Source organism: Somniosus microcephalus, unplaced genomic scaffold (assembly GCF_052327205.1).
Source record: "Somniosus microcephalus isolate GS21.2 unplaced genomic scaffold, FLI_Smic_1.0 scaffold368, whole genome shotgun sequence".
Classification (NCBI taxonomy): Eukaryota; Metazoa; Chordata; class Chondrichthyes; order Squaliformes; family Somniosidae; genus Somniosus; species Somniosus microcephalus.
Window position 1 is genome coordinate 22,392 of NW_028225555.1, and position 20,769 is coordinate 43,160.

Here is a 20,769-nt window from a genome sequence, read left to right on the forward strand (position 1 = left end):
ACGGGGACAGTCTCGCCATCAGGACTGGTTGGGTCGGGTCGGGGGCGGGGCGGGGACAGTCTCGGCCATCAGGACTGGTCGGGACGGGGACAGTCTCGCCATCAGGACTGGTTGGGTCGGGTCGGGGGCGGGGCGGGGACAGTCTCGGCCATCAGGTCTGGTCGGGTCGGGGGAGGGGCGGGGACAGTCTCGGCCATCAGGACTGGTCGGGACGGGGACAGTCTCGCCATCAGGACTGGTTGGGTCGGGTCGGGGGAGGGGCGGGGACAGTCTCGCCATCAGGACTGGTTGGGACGGGGACAGTCTCGCCATCAAGACTGGTTGGGTCGGGTCGGGGGAGGGGCGGGGACAGTCTCGCCATCAGGACTGGTTGGGTCGGGGGAGGGGCGGGGACAGTCTCGGCCATCAGGTCTGGTCGGGTCGGGGACAGTCTCGCCATCAGGACTGGTCGGGTCGGGGACAGTCTCGCCATCAGGACTGGTTGGGTCGGGGACAGTCTCGCCATCAGGACTGGTTGGGTCGGGTCGGGGGAGGGGCGGGGACAGTCTCGGCCATCAGGACTGGTCGGGACGGAGACAGTCTCGCCATCAAGACTGGTTGGGTCGGGTCGGGGGAGGGGCGGGGACAGTCTCGGCCATCAGGTCTTATCGGGTCGGGGACAGTCTCGCCATCAGGACTGGTCGGGTCGGGTCGGGGGAGGGGCGGGGACAGTCTCGGCCATCAGGTCTGGTCGGGGACAGTCTCGCCATCAAGACTGGTTGGGTCAGGTCGGGGGAGGGGCGGGGACAGTCTCGGCCATCAGGTCTGGTCGGGTCGGGGGAGGGGCGGGGACAGTCTCGGCCATCAGGTCTGGTCGGGTCGGGGACAGTCTCGCCATCAGGACTGGTCGGGTCGGGTCGGGGGAGGGGCGGGGACAGTCTCGGCCATCAGGTCTGGTCGGGGACAGTCTCGCCATCAAGACTGGTTGGGTCGGGTCGGGGGAGGGGCGGGGACAGTCTCGGCCATCAGGTCTGGTCGGGTCGGGGGAGGGGCGGGGACAGTCTCGGCCATCAGGTCTGGTCGGGTCGGGGACAGTCTCGCCATCAGGACTGGTTGGGTCGGGGACAGTCTCGCCATCAAGACTGGTTGGGTCGGGGACAGTCTCGCCATCAAGACTGGTTGGGTCGGGTCGGGGGAGGGGCGGGGACAGTCTCGGCCATCAGGTCTGGTTGGGTCGGGGACAGTCTCGCCATCAAGACTGGTTGGGTCGGGTCGGGGAGGGGCGGGGACAGTCTCGGCCATCAGGTCTGGTCGGGTCGGGGACAATCTCACCATCAAGACTGGTTGGGTCGGGTCGGGGGAGGGGCGGGGACAGTCTCGGCCATCAGGTCTGGTCGGGTCGGGGACAGTCTCGCCATCAGGACTGGATGGGTCGGGTCGGGGGAGGGGCGGGGACAGTCTCGCCATCAGGACTGGTCGGGTCGGGGGAGGGGCGGGGACAGTCTCGGCCATCAGGACTGGTCGGGACGGGGACAGTCTCGCCATCAGGACTGGATGGGTCGGGTCGGGGGAGGGGCGGAGACAGTCTCGCCATCAGGACTGGTTGGGACGGGGACAGTCTCGCCATCAGGACTGGTTGGGTCGGGTCGGGGGAGGGGCGGGGACAGTCTCGGCCATCAGGACTGGTCGGGACGGGGACAGTCTCGCCATCAGGACTGGTTGGGTCGGGTCGGGGGCGGGGCGGGGACAGTCTCGGCCATCAGGTCTGGTCGGGTCGGGGGAGGGGCGGGGACAGTCTCGGCCATCAGGACTGGTCGGGACGGGGACAGTCTCGCCATCAGGACTGGTTGGGTCGGGTCGGGGGAGGGGCGGGGACAGTCTCGCCATCAGGACTGGTTGGGACGGGGACAGTCTCGCCATCAAGACTGGTTGGGTCGGGTCGGGGGAGGGGCGGGGACAGTCTCGCCATCAGGACTGGTTGGGTCGGGGGAGGGGCGGGGACAGTCTCGGCCATCAGGTCTGGTCGGGTCGGGGACAGTCTCGCCATCAGGACTGGTCGGGTCGGGGACAGTCTCGCCATCAGGACTGGTTGGGTCGGGTCGGGGGAGGGGCGGAGACAGTCTCGCCATCAGGACTGGTTGGGACGGGGACAGTCTCGCCATCAGGACTGGTTGGGTCGGGTCGGGGGAGGGGCGGGGACAGTCTCGGCCATCAGGACTGGTCGGGACGGGGACAGTCTCGCCATCAGGACTGGTTGGGTCGGGTCGGGGGCGGGGCGGGGACAGTCTCGGCCATCAGGTCTGGTCGGGTCGGGGGAGGGGCGGGGACAGTCTCGGCCATCAGGACTGGTCGGGACGGGGACAGTCTCGCCATCAGGACTGGTTGGGTCGGGTCGGGGGAGGGGCGGGGACAGTCTCGCCATCAGGACTGGTTGGGACGGGGACAGTCTCGCCATCAAGACTGGTTGGGTCGGGTCGGGGGAGGGGCGGGGACAGTCTCGCCATCAGGACTGGTTGGGTCGGGGGAGGGGCGGGGACAGTCTCGGCCATCAGGTCTGGTCGGGTCGGGGACAGTCTCGCCATCAGGACTGGTCGGGTCGGGGACAGTCTCGCCATCAGGACTGGTTGGGTCGGGGACAGTCTCGCCATCAGGACTGGTTGGGTCGGGTCGGGGGAGGGGCGGGGACAGTCTCGGCCATCAGGACTGGTCGGGACGGAGACAGTCTCGCCATCAAGACTGGTTGGGTCGGGTCGGGGGAGGGGCGGGGACAGTCTCGGCCATCAGGTCTTATCGGGTCGGGGACAGTCTCGCCATCAGGACTGGTCGGGTCGGGTCGGGGGAGGGGCGGGGACAGTCTCGGCCATCAGGTCTGGTCGGGGACAGTCTCGCCATCAAGACTGGTTGGGTCGGGTCGGGGGAGGGGCGGGGACAGTCTCGGCCATCAGGTCTGGTCGGGTCGGGGGAGGGGCGGGGACAGTCTCGGCCATCAGGTCTGGTCGGGTCGGGGACAGTCTCGCCATCAGGACTGGTTGGGTCGGGGACAGTCTCGCCATCAAGACTGGTTGGGTCGGGTCGGGGGAGGGGCGGGGACAGTCTCGGCCATCAGGTCTGGTTGGGTCGGGGACAGTCTCGCCATCAAGACTGGTTGGGTCGGGTCGGGGAGGGGCGGGGACAGTCTCGGCCATCAGGACTGGTTGGGTCGGGGACAGTCTCGCCATCAAGACTGGTTGGGTCGGGGACAGTCTCGCCATCAAGACTGGTTGGGTCGGGTCGGGAGAGGGGCGGGGACAGTCTCGCCATCAGGACTGGTTGGGTCGGGGGAGGGGCGGGGACAGTCTCGGCCATCAGGTCTGGTCGGGTCGGGGGATGGGCGGGTACAGTCTCGGCCATCAGGACTGGTCGGGTCGGGGGAGGGGCGGGGACAGTCTCGGCCATCAGGTCTGGTCGGGTCGGGGACAGTCTCGCCATCAGGACTGGTTGGGTCGGGTCGGGGGAGGGGCGGGGACAGTCTCGGCCATCAGGACTGGTCGGGACGGGGACAGTCTCGCCATCAGGACTGGTTGGGTCGGGTCGGGGGAGGGGCGGGGACAGTCTCGGCCATCAGGTCTGGTCGGGTCGGGGACAGTCTCGCCATCAGGACTGGTCGGGTCGGGGGAGGGGCGGGGACAGTCTCGGCCATCAGGTCTGGTCGGGTCGGGGACAGTCTCGCCATCAAGACTGGTTGGGTCGGGTCGGGGGAGGGGCGGGGACAGTCTCGGCCATCAGGTCTGGTCGGGTCGGGGACAGTCTCGCCATCAGGACTGGTTGGGTCGGGGGAGGGGCGGGGACAGTCTCGGCCATCAGGACTGGTCGGGACGGGGACAGTCTCGCCATCAGGACTGGTTGGGTCGGGTCGGGGGAGGGGCGGGGACAGTCTCGCCATCAGGACTGGTCGGGTCGGGGGAGGTTCGGGGACAGTCTCGGCCATCAGGTCTGGTCGGGTCGGGGACAGTCTCGCCATCAGGACTGGTCGGGTCGGGGGAGGGGCGGGGACAGTCTCGGCCATCAGGTCTGGTCGGGTCGGGGACAGTCTCGGCCATCAGGTCTGGTCGGGACGGGGACAGTCTCGCCATCAGGACTGGTCGGGTCGGGGACAGTCTCGGCCATCAGGACTGGTCGGGACGGGGACAGTCTCGCCATCAGGACTGGATGGGTCGGGTCGGGGGAGGGGCGGAGACAGTCTCGCCATCAGGACTGGTTGGGACGGGGACAGTCTCGCCATCAGGACTGGTTGGGTCGGGTCGGGGGAGGGGCGGGGACAGTCTCGGCCATCAGGACTGGTCGGGACGGGGACAGTCTCGGCCATCAGGTCTGGTCGGGTCGGGGACAGTCTCGCCATCAGGACTGGTTGGGTCGGGGACAGTCTCGCCATCAGGACTGGTCGGGTCGGGTCGGGGGAGGGGCGGGGACAGTCTCGGCCATCAGGACTGGTCGGGACGGGGACAGCCTCGGCCATCAGGACTGGTTGGGTCGGGTCGGGGGAGGGCGGGGGGGACAGTCTCGGCCATCAGGACTGGTCGGGTCGGGGGAGGGGCGGGGCCAGTCTCGGCCATCAGGACTGGTCGGTTCGGGGGAGGGGTGTGGACAGTCTCGGCCATCAGGACTGGTCGGGTCGGGGCGGGGGAGGGGTGGGGACAGTCTCGGCCATCAGGACTGGTCGGGTCGGGGGAGGGGTGGGGACAGTCTCGGCCATCAGGATTGGTCGGGTCGGGGGAGGGGTGGGGACAGTCTCGCCCATCAGGACTGGTCGGGTCGGGGGATGGGCGGGGACAGTCTCGGCCATCAGGACTGGTTGGGTCGGGGGAGTGGCGGGGCCAGTCTCGGACATCAGGACTGGTCTGGTCGGTTCGGGGGAGGGGTGTGGACAGTCTCGGCCATCAGGACTGGTCGGGTCGGGGCGGGGGAGGGGACAGTCTCGGCCATCAGGACTGGTCGGGTCGGGGGATGGGCGGGGACAGTCTCGGCCATCAGGACTGGTTGGGTCGGGGGAGGAGCGGGGACAGTCTCAGCCATCAGGACTGGTCGGGGGAGGGGCGGGGACAGTCTCAGCCATCAGGACTGGTCGGGTCGGGGGAGGGGCGGGGACAGTCTCGGCCATCAGGACTGGTCTGGTCGGGTCGGGGGAGGGGCGTGGACAGTCTCGGCCATCAGGACTGGTTGGGTTGGGTCGGGGGAGGGGCAGGGACAGTCTCGGCCATCAGGACTGGTTGGGTTGGGTCGGGGGAGGGGCAGGGACAGTCTCGGCCACCAGGACTGGTCGGGTCGGGTCGGGGGAGGGTTGGGGACAGTCTCGGCCATCAGGACTGGTTGGGTTGGGTCGGGGGAGGGGCAGGGACAGTCTCGGCCATCAGGACTGGTTGGGTTTGGTCGGGGGAGGGGCAGGGACAGTCTCGGCCATCAGGACTGGTCGGGTCGGTTCGGGGGAGGGGTGGGGACAGTCTCGCCATCAGGACTAGTCGGGTCGGTTCGGGGGAGGGGTGGGGACAGTCTCGCCATCAGGACTGGTCGGGTCGGGTCGGGGGAGGGGCGGGGACAGTCTCCGCCATCAGGACTGGTCGGGTCGGGTCGGGGGAGGGGTGGGGACAGTCTCGGACATCAGGACTGGTCGGCTCGGGTTGGGGGAGGGGTGGGGACAGTCTCGCCATCAGGACTGGTCGGGTCGGTTCGGGGGAGGGGTGGGGACAGTCTCGCCATCAGGACTGGTCGGGTCGGGTCGGGGGAGGGGCGTGGACAGTCTCGGCCATCAGGACTGGTTGGGTCGGGTCGGGGGACGGGTGGGGACAGTCTTGGCCATCAGGACTGGTCGGGTCGGGGGAGGGGTGGGGACAGTCTCGGCCATCAGTACTGGTCGGGTCGAGTCGGGGTAGGGGTGGGGACAGTCTCGGACATCAGGACTGGTCGGGTCGATTCGGGGGAGGGGCCGGGACAGTCTCGGCCATCAGGACTGGTTGGGTCGGGTCGGGGGAGGGGCGGGGACAGTCTCGGCCATCAGGACTTGTCGGGTCGGGTCGGGGGAGGGGTGGGGACAGTCTCGGCCATCAGGACTGGTCGGGTCGGGTCGGGGGAGGGGTGGGGAAAGTCTCGGACATCAGGACTGGTTGGGTCGGTTCGGGGGAGGGGCCGGGACAGTCTCGGCCATCAGGACTGGTCGGGTCGGGTCGGGGGAGGGGTGGGGACAGTCTCGGACATCAGGACTGGTCGGGTCGGTTCGGGGGAGGGGCCCGGACAGTCTCGGCCATCAGGACTGGTTGGGTCGGGTCGGGGGAGGGGTGGGGACAGTCTCGGACATCAGGAGTGGTCAGGTCGGGGGAGGGGCGGGGACAGTCTCGGACATCAGGTCTGGTTGGGTCGGGTCGGGGGAGGGGTGGGGACAGTCTCGGACATCAGGCCTGGTTGGGTCGGGTCGGGGGAGGGGTGGGGACAGTCTCGGACATCAGGTCTGGTCGGGTCGGGTCGGGGGAGGGGCGGGGACAGTCTCGGACATCAGGACTGGTCGGGTCGGTTCGGGGGAGGGGTGGGGACAGTCTCGGACATCAGGAGTGGTCTGGTCGGGGGAGGGGCGGGGACAGTCTCGGCCATCAGGACTGGTCGGGTCGGGTCGGGGGAGGGGTGGGGACAGTCTCGGACATCAGGAGTGGTCGGGTCGGGGGAGGGGCGGGGACAGTCTCGGACATCAGGACTGGTCGGGTCGGTTCGGGGGAGGGGCGGGGACAGTCTCGGACATCAGGACTGGTCGGGTCGGTTCGGGGGAGGGGCGGGGACAGTCTCGGACATCTGGACTGGTCGGGTCGGGTCGGGGGAGGGGCGGGGACAGTCTCGGACATCAGGACTGGTCGGGACGGGGACAGTCTCGCCATCAGGACTGGTTGGGTCGGGTCGGGGGAGGGGCGGGGACAGTCTCGCCATCAGGACTGGTCGGGTCGGGGGAGGGGCGGGGACAGTCTCGGCCATCAGGTCTGGTCGGGTCGGGGACAGTCTCAGCCATCAGGACTGGTCGGGTCGGGGGAGGAGCGGGGACAGTCTCGGCCATCAGGACTGGTCGGGGGAGGGGCGGGGACAGTCTCAGCCATCAGGACTGGTCGGGTCGGGGGAGGGGCGGGGACAGTCTCGGCCATCAGGACTGGTCTGGTCGGGTCGGGGGAGGGGCAGGGACAGTCTCGGCCATCAGGACTGGTTGGGTTGGGTCGGGGGAGGGGCAGGGACAGTCTCGGCCATCAGGACTGGTCGGGTCGGGTCGGGGGATGGGTGGGGACAGTCTCGGCCATCAGGACTGGTTGGGTTGGGTCGGGGGAGGGGCAGGGACAGTCTCGGCCATCAGGACTGGTCGGGTTGGGTCGGGGGAGGGGCAGGGACAGTCTCGGCCATCAGGACTGGTCGGGTCGGTTCGGGGGAGGGGTGGGGACAGTCTCGCCATCAGGACTGGTCGGGTCGGTTCGGGGGAGGGGTGGGGACAGTCTCGCCATCAGGACTGGTCGGGTCGGGGGAGGGGTGGGGACAGTCTCCGCCATCAGGACTGGTCGGGTCGGGGGAGGGGTGGGGACAGTCTCGGACATCAGGACTGGTCGGCTCGGGTTGGGGGAGGGGTGGGGACAGTCTCGCCATCAGGACTGGTCGGGTCGGTTCGGGGGAGGGGTGGGGACAGTCTCGCCATCAGGACTGGTCGGGTCGGGTCGGGGGAGGGGCGTGGACAGTCTCGGCCATCAGGACTGGTTGGGTCGGGTCGGGGGACGGGTGGGGACAGTCTTGGCCATCAGGACTGGTCGGGTCGGGTCGGGGGAGGGGTGGGGACAGTCTCGGCCATCAGTACTGGTCGGGTCGAGTCGGGGTAGGGGTGGGGACAGTCTCGGACATCAGGACTGGTCGGGTCGGTTCGGGGGAGGGGCCGGGACAGTCTCGGCCATCAGGACTGGTTGGGTTGGGTCGGGGGAGGGGCGGGGACAGTCTCGGCCATCAGGACTTGTCGGGTCGCGTCGGGGGAGGGGTGGGGACAGTCTCGGCCATCAGGACTGGTCGGGTCGGGTCGGGGGAGGGGTGGGGACAGTCTCGGACATCAGGACTGGTTGGGTCGGTTCGGGGGAGGGGCCGGGACAGTCTCGGCCATCAGGACTGGTCGGGTCGGGTCGGGGGAGGGGTGGGGACAGTCTCGGACATCAGGACTGGTCGGGTCGGTTCGGGGGAGGGGCCCGGACAGTCTCGGCCATCAGGACTGGTTGGGTCGGGTCGGGGGAGGGGTGGGGACAGTCTCGGACATCAGGAGTGGTCAGGTCGGGGGAGGGGCGGGGACAGTCTCGGACATCAGGTCTGGTTGGGTCGGGTCGGGGGAGGGGTGGGGACAGTCTCGGACATCAGGCCTGGTTGGGTCGGGTCGGTGGAGGGGTGGGGACAGTCTCGGACATCAGGCCTGGTCGGGTCGGGTCGGGGGAGGGGCGGGGACAGTCTCGGACATCAGGACTGGTCGGGTCGGTTCGGGGGAGGGGTGGGGACAGACTCGGACATCAGGAGTGGTCTGGTCGGGGGAGGGGCGGGGACAGTCTCGGACATCAGGACTGGTTGGGTCGGGTCGGGGGAGGGGCCGGGAGAGTCTCGGCCATCAGGACTGGTCGGGTCGGGTCGGGGGAGGGGTGGGGACAGTCTCGGACATCAGGAGTGGTCGGGTCGGCGGAGGGGCGGGGACAGTCTCGGACATCAGGTCTGGTTGGGTCGGGTCGGGGGAGGGGTGGGGACAGTCTCGGACATCAGGCCTGGTTGGGTCGGGTCGGGGGAGGGGTGGGGACAGTCTCGGACATCAGGTCTGGTCGGGTCGGGTCGGGGGAGGGGCGGGGACAGTCTCGGACATCAGGACTGGTCGGGTCGGTTCGGGGGAGGGTTGGGGACAGTCTCGGACATCAGGAGTGGTCTGGTCGGGGGAGGGGCGGGGACAGTCTCGGACATCAGGACTGGTCGGGTCGGTTCGGGGGAGGGTTGGGGACAGTCTCGGACATCAGGAGTGGTCTGGTCGGGGGAGGGGCGGGGACAGTCTCGGACATCAGGACTGGTTGGGTCGGGTCGGGGGAGGGGCCGGGACAGTCTCGGCCATCAGGACTGGTCGGGTCGGGTCGGGGGAGGGGTGGGGACAGTCTCGGACATCAGGAGTGGTCGGGTCGGGGGAGGGGCGGGGACAGTCTCGGACATCAGGACTGGTCGGGTCGGTTCGGGGGAGGGGCGGGGACAGTCTCGGACATCTGGACTGGTCGGGTCGGTTCGGGGGAGGGGCGGGGACAGTCTCGGACATCAGGACTGGTCGGGTCGGTTCGGGGGAGGGGCGGGGACAGTCTCGGACATCAGGACTGGTCGGGTCGGGTCGGGGGAGGGGTGTGGACAGTCTCGGCCATCAGGAGTGGTCGGGTCGGGTCGGGGGAGGGGTGGGGGACAGTCTCGGCCATCAGGACTGGTCGGTTCGGGGGAGGGTCGGGGACAGTCTCGGCCATCAGGACTGGTCGGGTCGGGGAAGGGGCGGGGACAGTCTCGGCCATCAGGACTGTTCGGGTCGGGGAAGGGGCGGGGACAGTCTCGGCCATCAGGACTGGTCGGGTCGGGGGAGGGGCGTGGACAGTCTCGGCCATCAGGACTGGTCGGGTCGGGGGCGGGGCGTGGACAGTCTCGGCCATCAGGACTGGTCGGGTCGGTTCGTGGGCGGGGCGTGGACAGTCTCGGCCATCAGGACTGGTTGGGTCGGGTCGGGGGAGGGGTGGGGACAGTCTCGGCCATCAGGACTGGTCGGGTCGGGTCGGGGGAGGGGTGGGGACAGTCTCGGCCATCAGGACTGGTCGGGTCGGGTCGGGGGAGAGGCAGGGACAGTCTCGGCCATCAGGACTGGTCGGGTCGGTTCGGGGGCGGGGTGTGGACAGTCTCGGCCATCAGGACTGGTTGGGTCGGGTCGGGGGAGGGGTGGGAACAGTCTCGGCCATCAGGACTGGTCGGGTTGGGTCGGGGGAGGGGTGGGGACAGTCTCGGCCATCAGGACTGGTTGGGTCGGTTCGGGGGAGGGGTGGGGACAGTCTCGCCATCAGGACTGGTCGGGTCGGGGGAGGGGCGGGGACAGTCTCGGCCATCAGGACTGGTTGGGTCGGGTCGGGGGAGGGGCGGGGACAGTCTCGGCCATCAGGACTGGTCGGGTCGGTTCGGGGGAGGGGCGGGGACAGTCTCGGCCATCAGGACTGGTTGGGTCGGGGGAGGGGCGGGGACAGTCTCGGCCATCAGGACTGGTCGGGTCGGTTCGGGGGAGGGGCGGGGACAGTCTCGGCCATCAGGACTGGTCGGGTCGGGGGAGGGGCGGGGACAGTCTCGGCCATCAGGACTGGTTGGGTCGGGGACAGTCTCGGCCATCAGGACTGGTCGGGTCGGGGGAGTGGGTGGGGCGGGACCAGTCTCGGCCATCAGGACTGGTTGGGTCGGGTCGGGGGAGGGGTGGGGACAGTCTCGGCCATCAGGACTGGTCGGGTCGTGGGAGGGGTGGGGACAGTCTCGGCCAGCAGGACTGGTCGGTTCGGGGGAGGGGCGGGGACAGTCTCGGCCATCAGGACTGGTCGGTTCGGGGGAGGGGTGGGGACAGTCTCGGCCAGCAGGACTGGTCGGTTCGGGGGAGGGGCGGGGACAGTCTCGGCCATCAGGACTGGTCGGTTCGGGGGAGGGGTGGGGACAGTCTCGGCCATCAGGACTGGTCGGTTCGGGGGAGGGGTGGGGACAGTCTCGGCCATCAGGACTGGTCGGTTCGGGGGAGGGGCGGGGACAGTCTCGGCCATCAGGACTGGTCGGTTCGGGGGAGGGGTGGGGACAGTCTCGCCATCAGGACTGGTCGGGTCGGTTCGGGGGAGGGGCGTGGACAGTCTCGGCCATCAGGACTGGTTGGGTCAGGTCTGGTCGGGTCGGGTCGGGTCGGGTCGGGGGAGGGGCCGGGACAGTCTCGGCCATCAGGACTGGTCGGGACGGGTCGGGTTGGGCCGGGACGGCCGCGAGCAGGGCCGGAGCTGGAGGAGCGGAGTGGGGACAGTCTCTAATAATAATTTTGAATACCATGCTCTCAAATTCTCCCAACAGTTTGGGGATAGTTTAGTCAGTGTCTGGTGAAATGAGATTAACCTCGCCACGGGACTAATAGGTACTTTGACGCCATTGGTTCAATGACAGTCACCTTATGCTGATTTCTGATTGGTTGTGGCCGGGCAGTTATTTTCATTCCGCTTAAGCAAATGAGGCTCCTGTTGCATCACATTACTGTTGGGAGATTTTAATTTTATCATGGGGAGATTTTTGCAGTGAGTTTGTTCCCAGTGTTGTTGCATTCAATCGAAATTAAATTCATTTTTAATAGATTAAGTAAATATACTTGCTTCCCAAGAATGATTCGTTTTTCTCCCATGTAATTGAAGGTTACTTGAAATAACTTATAATTCAACAGAAATGATTTTTTTGTTTTAATTAATTCATAAATTAATTGCAGAAACAACATATAAGCACAAAGGAACATGTTTCCCTTTTTCCTCCCCAGTTTTGCCTTGTAGGAATGTTCGGATTCCTAACTAAAGGACTGAGGTCGAGTCAGTCTATCAAAGAAACGATGTTTAATACTATTCAACAGAGTTTAATATGCAAGTGCAGGAGAACTTAGGTTACAGGTCTGTACAGTTCGATGGCTCCACGAGGACTGACTGGGGCGGCTTCCCAGGTCACGTTTTCCCGCCGGAGGATCACGTGATCAACGTGATGACGTCATCGCATTTGGTCTCGCTCTTAAAGGGACCGCGCTATGTACATGCAACAATATAAACAAAGATACAGATTCAGCCTGTAGCTAACAAATTGTTAAAGGGAATTATGTACAGTTGATCAAAGTCCCTTAGTGGCTCTGCCACATGCACCCCCCCAGAATTATCTTTAACAGAAAAAGTCAATCGACTAGGAGGTCTGACAAGCCTGTCGGAGCGACTTCTATATTCCTGGAGTGGAAGCTGTTGGACGGTGGGCGGGCTGGCGGGTGGAAGCATTTGGTTTGGCACGGCTGCAGCAGGCGGTCGACCACGTCGTGGCGGCTGTGCGGTCTCGACAGGACGGCCGAGGTCCGGGTGTGCCGGCTTGAGACGGTCAATGGAAACGTGGTCGGGTTTACCACCGATGTCAACGGAGAAACTTCTGTCACCTGCCTCCAGTACAAATGAAAAGGGCCTGTGTAAGGGGCCTTGAGCGGATCCCGATGGGTGTCATGTCGGATGAACACAAATTCGGCATTCTTTAGCTCTGCTGGGACGTGCGAGGTTGGGAGGCCATGATGCGACGTTGGGATTGGCGCAAAAGACTTGGTTGTTTCGCAGTGGCTGCTGAGTTGGTCGGATGCAGACCATGGCGCTGTTGGAATCGGAAGGAAGTCTCCTGGTACGCGGAATGGCTGACCGTACATGAGCTCAGCAGAAGACGATTGAAGATCTTCTTTGGGTGCCGTGCGAAGACCCAACATGACCCACGGAAGCTTATCTACCCATCCGGCGCCTTGGCGGCTGGCCCTCAGCGATGCTTTTAGCGACCTGTGAAAACGCTCGCACAAGCCGTTTGCCTGTGGATGGTAGGCCATGGTGCGGTGTAGCTTGGTGCCGAGACCCTGGGCCACAGCGTTCCAAAGCTCAGAAGAAAACTGTGGACCGCAGTCTGAAGAAATGTCTGCCGGAATGCCCAAACGGGCGACATTAGCGGAAGTGGTAGATGACAAAGGAACCGCCTCTGGCCATCTAGCAGTGCGGTCTACTATGGTGAGGAGGTGTGTGAACCTGTGATGGTGGAAGCGGCCCAACGAGATCCACGTTTACATGGTCAAACCGACGCTCTGGTACTGTAAAAGTGGCCAATGGAGCCTTGACATGAGGCTGTACCGTAGATTTTTGGCAGACAATGCAGGTGTTAGCCCAGTCGCGGATATCCTTATGCATACATTTCCAGACAAATTTAGACATTAATTTTTGGGAGGCCTTCATTCCAGGATGCGAAAGCCCGTGTATGGCATCAAAAACTTTGCCGTGCCAGGCAACCGGAACGATTGGGCGAGGGTCTCCCATGGAGACGTCACAGAGTAGTGTGGTGCCTGCTGCATGGAATTCAACATCAGCCGGTTGGAGGCTGGAGATGTCGGTGCGGTATGCCTGTGTTTCAGGATTGGATACTTGGTCGGCAGCCATGAGGGCATAGTCGATGCCCAGCTGGAGTGCTTGGACAGTCGCACGAGAGAGGCAATCTGCTACCAAGTTGTCCTTGCCAGCTACGTGTTGGATATTTGTCGTGAATTCTGATATGAACGTTAACTGACGTTGTTGTCGAGCTGACCACAGTTCGGCGGTCTTGGCCATGGCGAAGGTTAGTGGTTTGTGGTCCACAAACGCAGTAAAGGGACGTCCCTCTAACAAGAAGTGGAAATGGCGGATAGCCAGAATGAGTGCCAGCAACTCCCGGTCGAAAGTGCTGTATTTTCGTTCGTTGCGCCGTAGTTGATGGCTGAAAAACGCCAGTGGTTGCCACGTCCCATTGACCCACTGTTCCTGTACGGCGCCGATGGCGTAGTCGGAAGCGTCAGTGGTAAGTGCGATGGTGGCACCTGGCAGTGGGTGCGCCAGCATGGTCGCGTTGGCCAAAGCGGTTTTTGTGTTGTCGAAGGCGTTGTGCATTTCGACTGTCCAGGTTACCGAATCCTTGCCAGACTTGCCTTTGAGGGCCTTGTAGAGGAGCTGCATTAGCCGTGCTGCCTTAGGTACAAAGCGGTGGTAAAAATTTACCATGCTGAGGAATTCCTGCAGGGCCTTGATGGTCTGCGGCCGTGGGAACGCCGTGACTGCCTCTACCTTCGTCTGCAACAGAATTGCACCTTCCGAAGTAATGCGGTGGCCCAAGAAATCAATCTGCTGCAGGCCGAACTGACACTTGGCTGGGTTGATGATCAGGCCGTGTTGGCTGAGGCGTCGAAAGAGGGTGCGTAAATGGCAGATGTGCTCCTCTTTGTTAGGGCTGGCGATAAGGATATCGTCGAGGTAGACGAATATAAATTTAAGGTCCCGCAGTACCGAGTCCATCAGGTGCTGGAAAGCCTGTGCAGCATTCTTCAGCCCAAATGGCATCCGTAGGAACTTGAACAGGCCAAAGGGGGTAATGACTGCAGTTTTCTGGACGTCTTACGGGTGTACGGGGACCTGGTGGTAGCCATGGACGAGGTCGACCTTGGAGAATATAGAATTTCCCGCCAAGTGGGCAGAGAAATCTTGAATATGAGGGATCGGGTACCGATCGGGAGTAGTGGCGTCATTAAGGCATCGGTAGTCGCCGCATGGCCGCCATCCGCCGCTGGGTTTTGGGACAATGTGGAGAGGTGAAGACCAGGGACTATTCGACTGGCGAATAATCCCTAGCCGCTCCATCGTGGTGAACTCCGCCTTCACAGCCGCGAGCTTGCCAGGTTCCAGACGCCAAGCCCGTGCGTAGACCGGGAAGCCAGTCATAGTGATGTGATGTTCGACACCATGTTTAGTGGCCGAGGAGAAGGTGGGCCTGGTCAAGTACGGGAATTCGCCTAGCAGGCGAGTGAAATCGTCCGGAGAGGGCAATGTGCAGGAGACAGTGCGCGACATGGCGGTACTGCGGAAGCAAGGGATGGAGTGGAAAGTGGCCGCATTAATTAACCGTCAGTTCCTTACATCAACCAAGAGGCTGTTGGCACATAAGAAATCCGCACCGAGGATGGCTTGCGAGACCTTGGCTGTGATGAATTCCCAATGAAACCGTTGCCCGCCGAAGCACACCTGGACCCGCCATTTGCCAAAGGTACGAATAGCCCCGCCATTAGCTGCTTCGAGGGAGAGGCCATGCCTCCCAGCCTGTATATCCAGTGCTGATGCGGGAAGGATGCTACACTGCGCCCCGGTGTCGCATAAAAACCGCCGACCAGAGAAGTAATCTGTGACATAGAGGAGCTTCCCTGAAATTCCCAATCGCCATCGCGGCCGCAGGACATCCCTCAGATTCGGTCCTCCTTTGCCAGGGGTGAAGGAGCCCCACCGCTACCGGCCCCGGGCGGGGTGAAGAAGCCCCACCGCTACCGGCCCCGGGCGGGGTGAAGAAGCCCCACCGCTACCGGCCCCGGGCGGGGTGAAGAAGACCCACCGCTACCGGCCCCGGGCGGGGTGAAGGAGCCCCACCGCTACCGGCCCCGGGCGGGGTGAAGAAGCCCCACCGCTACCGGCCCCGGGCGGGGTGAAGAAGCCCCACCGCTACCGGCCCCGGGCGGGGTGAAGAAGCCCCACCGCTACCGGCCCCGGGCGGGGTGAAGAAGTCCCACCGCTACCGGCCCCGGGCGGGGTGAAGAAGCCCCACCGCTACCGGCCCCGGGCGGGGTGAAGAAGCCCCACCGCTACCGGCCCCGGGCGGGGTGAAGGAGCCCCACCGCTACCGGCCCCGGGTGGGGTGAAGAAGTCCCACCGCTACCGGCCCCGGGTGGGGTGAAGGAGCCGCACCGCTACCGGTCCCAGGCGGGGTGAAGAAGCCCCACCGCTACCGGCCCCGGGCGGGGTGAAGAAGTCCCACCGCTACCGGCCCCGGGCGGGGTGAAGAAGTCCCACCGCTACCGGCCCCGGGCGGGGTGAAGAAGCCCCACCGCTACCGGCCCCGGGCGGGGTGAAGAAGCCCCACCGCTACCGGCTCCGGGCGGGGTGAAGAAGCCCCACCGCTACCGGCCCCGGGCGGGGTGAAGAAGCCCCACCGCTACCGGCTCCGGGCGGGGTGAAGAAGCCCCACCGCTACCGGCCCCGGGCGGGGTGAAGAAGCCCCACCGCTACCGGCCCTGGGCGGGGTGACGAAGCCCCACCGCTACCGGCTCGGGGCGGGGTGAAGAAGCCCCACCGCTACCGGCCCCGGGCGGGGTGAAGAAGTCCCACCGCTACCGGCCCCGGGCGGGGTGAAGGAGCCCCACCGCTACCGGCCCCGGGCGGGGTGAAGAAGCCCCACCGCTACCGGCCCCGGGCGGGGTGAAGAAGCCCCACCGCTACCGGCCCCGGGCGGGGTGAAGAAGTCCCACCGCTACCGGCCCCGGGCGGGGTGAAGAAGTCCCACCGCTACCGGCCCCGGGCGGGGTGAAGAAGTCCCACCGCTACCGGCCCCGGGCAGGGTGAAGAAGCCCCACTGCTACCGGCCCCGGGCGGGATGAAGAAGTCCCACCGCTACCGGCCCCGGGCAGGGTGAAGAATTCCTACCGCTACCGGCCCCGGGCGGGGTGAAGAAGCCCCACCGCTACCGGCCCCGGGCGGGGTGAAGAAGCCGCACCGCTACCGGCCCCGGGCAGGGTGCAGTCCCACCACTACCGGCCCCGGGCGGGGTGAAGAAGCCCCACCGCTACCGGCCCCGGGCGGGGTGAAGAAGCCCCACCGCTACCGGCCCCGGGTGGGGTGAAGTCCCACCGCTACCGGCCCCGGGCGGGGTGAAGAAGCCCCACCGCTACCGGCCCCGGGCGGGGTGAAGAAGTCCCACTGCTACCGGCCCCGGGCAGGGTGAAGAAGCCCCACTGCTACCGGCCCCGGGCGGGGTGAAGAAGCCCCACCGCTACCGGCCCCGGGCGGGGTGAAGAAGCCCCACCGCTACCGGCCCCGGGTGGGGTGAAGTCCCACCGCTACCGGCCCTGGGCGGGGTGAAGAAGTCCCATGGCTACCGGCTCTGGGCGGCGTGAAGAAGTCCCACCGCTAGCGGCTCCGGGCGGGGTGAAGAAGCCCCACCGCTACCGGCCCCGGGCGGGGTGAAGAAGCCCCACCGCTACCGGCCCCGGGCGGGGTGAAGAAACCCCACCGCTACCGGCCCCGGGCGGGGTGAAGAAGCCCCACCGCTACCGGCCCCGGGCGGGGTGAAGACGTCCCACCGCTACCGGCCCCGGGCGGGGTGAAGACGTCCCACCGCTACCGGCCCCGGGTGGGGTGAAGTTCCACCGCTACCGGCCCCGGGCGGGGTGAAGAAGTCCCATGGCTATTAGCCCCTGGCGGGGTGAAGAAGGGTTTGCTGCCCACGTCATCGTCAGGAGCCTGCACATCAGCTGTGATAAAAGTGCAATCTGACGGAGGGCGCAAGTTTAAAGCAGAGCTTGAATTCCTCACGGAGAAGGAACAGGGGTCAGATTCCCAGAGAGCACGCTCACCAATAACAATAAAAAAATCACCAACATACTGTGGTAAACCACTGTTACCGTTCCCAACCGTTCACTATTGTTACACTGTTGTTATCACTGTTTACACTGTTGTTATCACTACACAAGGTTACCTCTTGCCACGCACGCTGTTATACCTAGGCATACCTCAGCTGACTCCGCCCATGGCTCCACCTGCTTGCCCAGGTATAAAGGTGACCGCTTGGCTAGTATTCTTCCTTGTTGGAACCGATCACCCACGAGTGTGGGCTCTGTTATTTAGCCAATAAAAACCTATAGTTACTACCTTAACTCGTCGCTTTTCATGGACTGAATTGATAGGTATATCAATTTTATTGGCTAAATTTTGAAATGTATGGACCGGAGCAGCCAACCAACCAGCCAAATGGTCAGCTACAACAGCCCCAGCCAAGCGGCCAGCTACAACAGCCCCAGCAGCCGACCTGGCTGCGAGCCCTCCGACCGCCGTACCTGGATCTAAACCCACAGGCAGCGAATTCAGCCCTCGACTTCGAACACTGGCTTAGCTGTTTCGAATCCTACCTGGGAGCCTCCGGCGTGCCTCCGGAATCCAAACTAAGAGTTCTGACCGCCCAGGTGAGCCCTAAAGTATTTGCACTCATCCGGGACCTTGCTACATACGAGGACGCCCTCAACCTGCTAAAAGAGCAGTACCGGAGCCCAGTAAATTCAATGTATGCCAGACATCTCCTAAGATCCCGCTCGCAACAGCCAGGAGAGTCTGTAGATGAATTTTTACGGGCGCTACAAACACTCGGCAGGGACTGTGACTTTAAAGCTGTAACGGCTGCAGAACATACTGAAGGAAATATCCGCGATGCCTTCGTGAAAGGCCTTCGGTCCAACTACTCACGGCAAAGACTGCTCGAATCAAAGGACCTCGACTTGAAAACAGCTGCAGCCCTCGCTCGCTCCCTGGAAGTGGCCCATCGGGACCTCGAGGCGTACTCCAGGTACAGTGCTGCGCGACCCTGGGACTCGGGCCCGACTCCGGCCGCTATACCCCTCGCACCGCCGCCCCTGGGACCTACTACGGCGTCGGTGTCCCGGAATCGATCGGGACCGCCACCCCCGGGACCTGTTGCGGCAGCGGACCTCCGCGATCGGGCCGCCAGCTGCTTCTTCTGTGGCCAGGCGAGACGTCAAAGGGCGCGCTGCCCTGCAAGGAACGTGACCTGCTCTGGCTGCAAAAAGAAAGGCCACTTCATAAACGCCTGCAGGGGGAAAGCCACAGACGCCAGCAGTGCCTCGTGAGTTGTGGGGGCGGCCATCTTTGATCAAGGCCACATGTGTCGTGGGGCGGCCATCTTTGATCAAGGCCACAGACGCCAGCAGTGCCTCATGTGAGTTGTGGGGGCGGCCATCTTCTCCGCCATTTTGTCCAACTTCGTGGGGATCCGCGTCATGGGCGCCGCCATTTTGTTCGCCGCACTCGGCCGCCGTTTTGTCTCCAGACCCGACCACCGCCTCACCTGCAGACTACAGCAGCTCACTCAGCCATACACTGGCCTCCGTCACGCTTGACCAAGCTCTCCCGCATCATCTGTCCAAGTCCATGATGGACATCGAAGTAAACGGCCACGCCACGACCTGCCTGTTCGACAGCGGAAGCACGGAGAGTTTTATTCACCCAGACACGGTGAGCTGCTACTCCCTCACTGTCCGGCCAACGCGCCATCGGATCTCGATGGCGGCGAAGTCCCATTCAACAGACATCAGCGGCTACTGTGTGGTGACCCTGTCGGTTGGGGGCACGGAATATAAAAACTTTAAACTTCTCGTCCTGCCCCAGCTCTGCGCTGCCGTCCTACTAGGGCTGGATTTCCAATGCCACCTTCAAAGTGTCACTTTGGCTTACGGTGGACCCCTCCCCCCACTCACAGTCTGCAACCAGCAAAATTTAAACCGCCCGCCGCGTACCACCTGCGGCCTCTCCACCCTCAAAGTCCCGCCCCCCTCCTTGTTCGCTAACCTCACCCGTGACTGTAAACCCGTTGCTACCAAGAGCAGGCGGTACAGCGCCGGGGACAGAGCTTTTATTAGCTCTGAGGTGCAGCGACTCCTGAAGGAGGGCATCATCGAGGGGAGCACCAGCCCCTGGCGTGCTCAGGTCGTAGTCGTTAAGACTGGCGATAAACACCGCCTGGTCATCGACTACAGCCAAACCATAAACCGGTACACCCAGCTGGATGCATACCCCCTCCCCCGCATATCTGATATGGTCAACCAGATTGCACAGTACCGGGTATTCTCCACCATCGACCTCAAGTCGGCCTATCACCAACTCCCTATCCGCCCTGAGGACCGCCAGTATACCGCCTTCGAGGCGAATGGCCGCCTCTACCACTTCCTTAGGGTTCCCTTCGGCGTCACCAACGGGGTTTCGGTCTTCCAAAGGGAGATGGACCGGATGGTCGACCAGAACACGCTGCAGGCCACGTTCCCTTATCTAGATAACGTCACCATCTGCGGCCACGGCCAGCAGGACCATGATGTTAATCTGGAGAAATTCCTCCGTACGGCCCAACGGCTGAACCTCACTTACAATAAGGAGAAATGTGTGTTTAACACCTCGCGCCTTGCCATCCTCGGCTGCGTAGTAGAGAACGGAGTCATCGGCCCCGACCCCGAAAGAATGCGCCCCCTCATGGAGCTTCCCCTCCCCCACTGTCCAAAGGCGCTGAAGAGAACCCTGGGGCTCTTCGCTTACTATGCCCAATGGGTGCCCAATTATGCGGACAAAGCCAGACCCCTCATGAAGTCCACCTCCTTCCCCCTGACAGCAGAAGCAGGCGCAGCCTTCTCCCTCATAAAAGGAGACATTGCGAAGGCCACAATGCACGCAGTGGATGAGTCCATCCCTTTCCAAGTGGAAAGCGATGCATCCGACTTCGCCCAAGCTGCAACCCTTAACCAGGCGGGGAGACCTGTGGCCTTCTTCTCAAGGACCCGCCAGGGCCCTGAGATCCAACACTCTTCTGTCGAGAAGGAGGCCCAGGCGATTGTGGAGGCGGTACGACGCTGGAGGCATTACCTGGCAGGCAAACGATTTACCCTCCTCACCGACCAGCGTTCGGTTGCTTTTATGTTTAATAACAAGCTGAAGGGCAAAATCAAGAACGACAAGATCTTGAGGTGGAGAATTGAGCTCTCCACCTACGATTACGATATCTTGTACCGGCCTGGTAAACTCAACGACCCCCCAGATGCTCTATCGCGAAGTACATGCGCCAACACGCAAGTTGATAGACTGCGGACCCTCCACAACGACCTCTGCCACCCCAGGGTCACCAGACTTTACCACTTCATTAAGGCCCGCAACCTGCCCTACTCCATCGAGGAGGTCAGGACCATGACCAGGAACTGCCAAACCTGTGCCGAATGCAAACTGCATTTCTATAGGCCGGACAGAGCAAGCCTGATCAAGGCCACCCGCCCCTTCGAGCGCTTGAGCATCGATTTTAAGGGGCCCCTCCCGTCCTCTGACCGTAATGTGTACTTCCTCAACATTGTTGACGAGTACTCCCGTTTCCCCT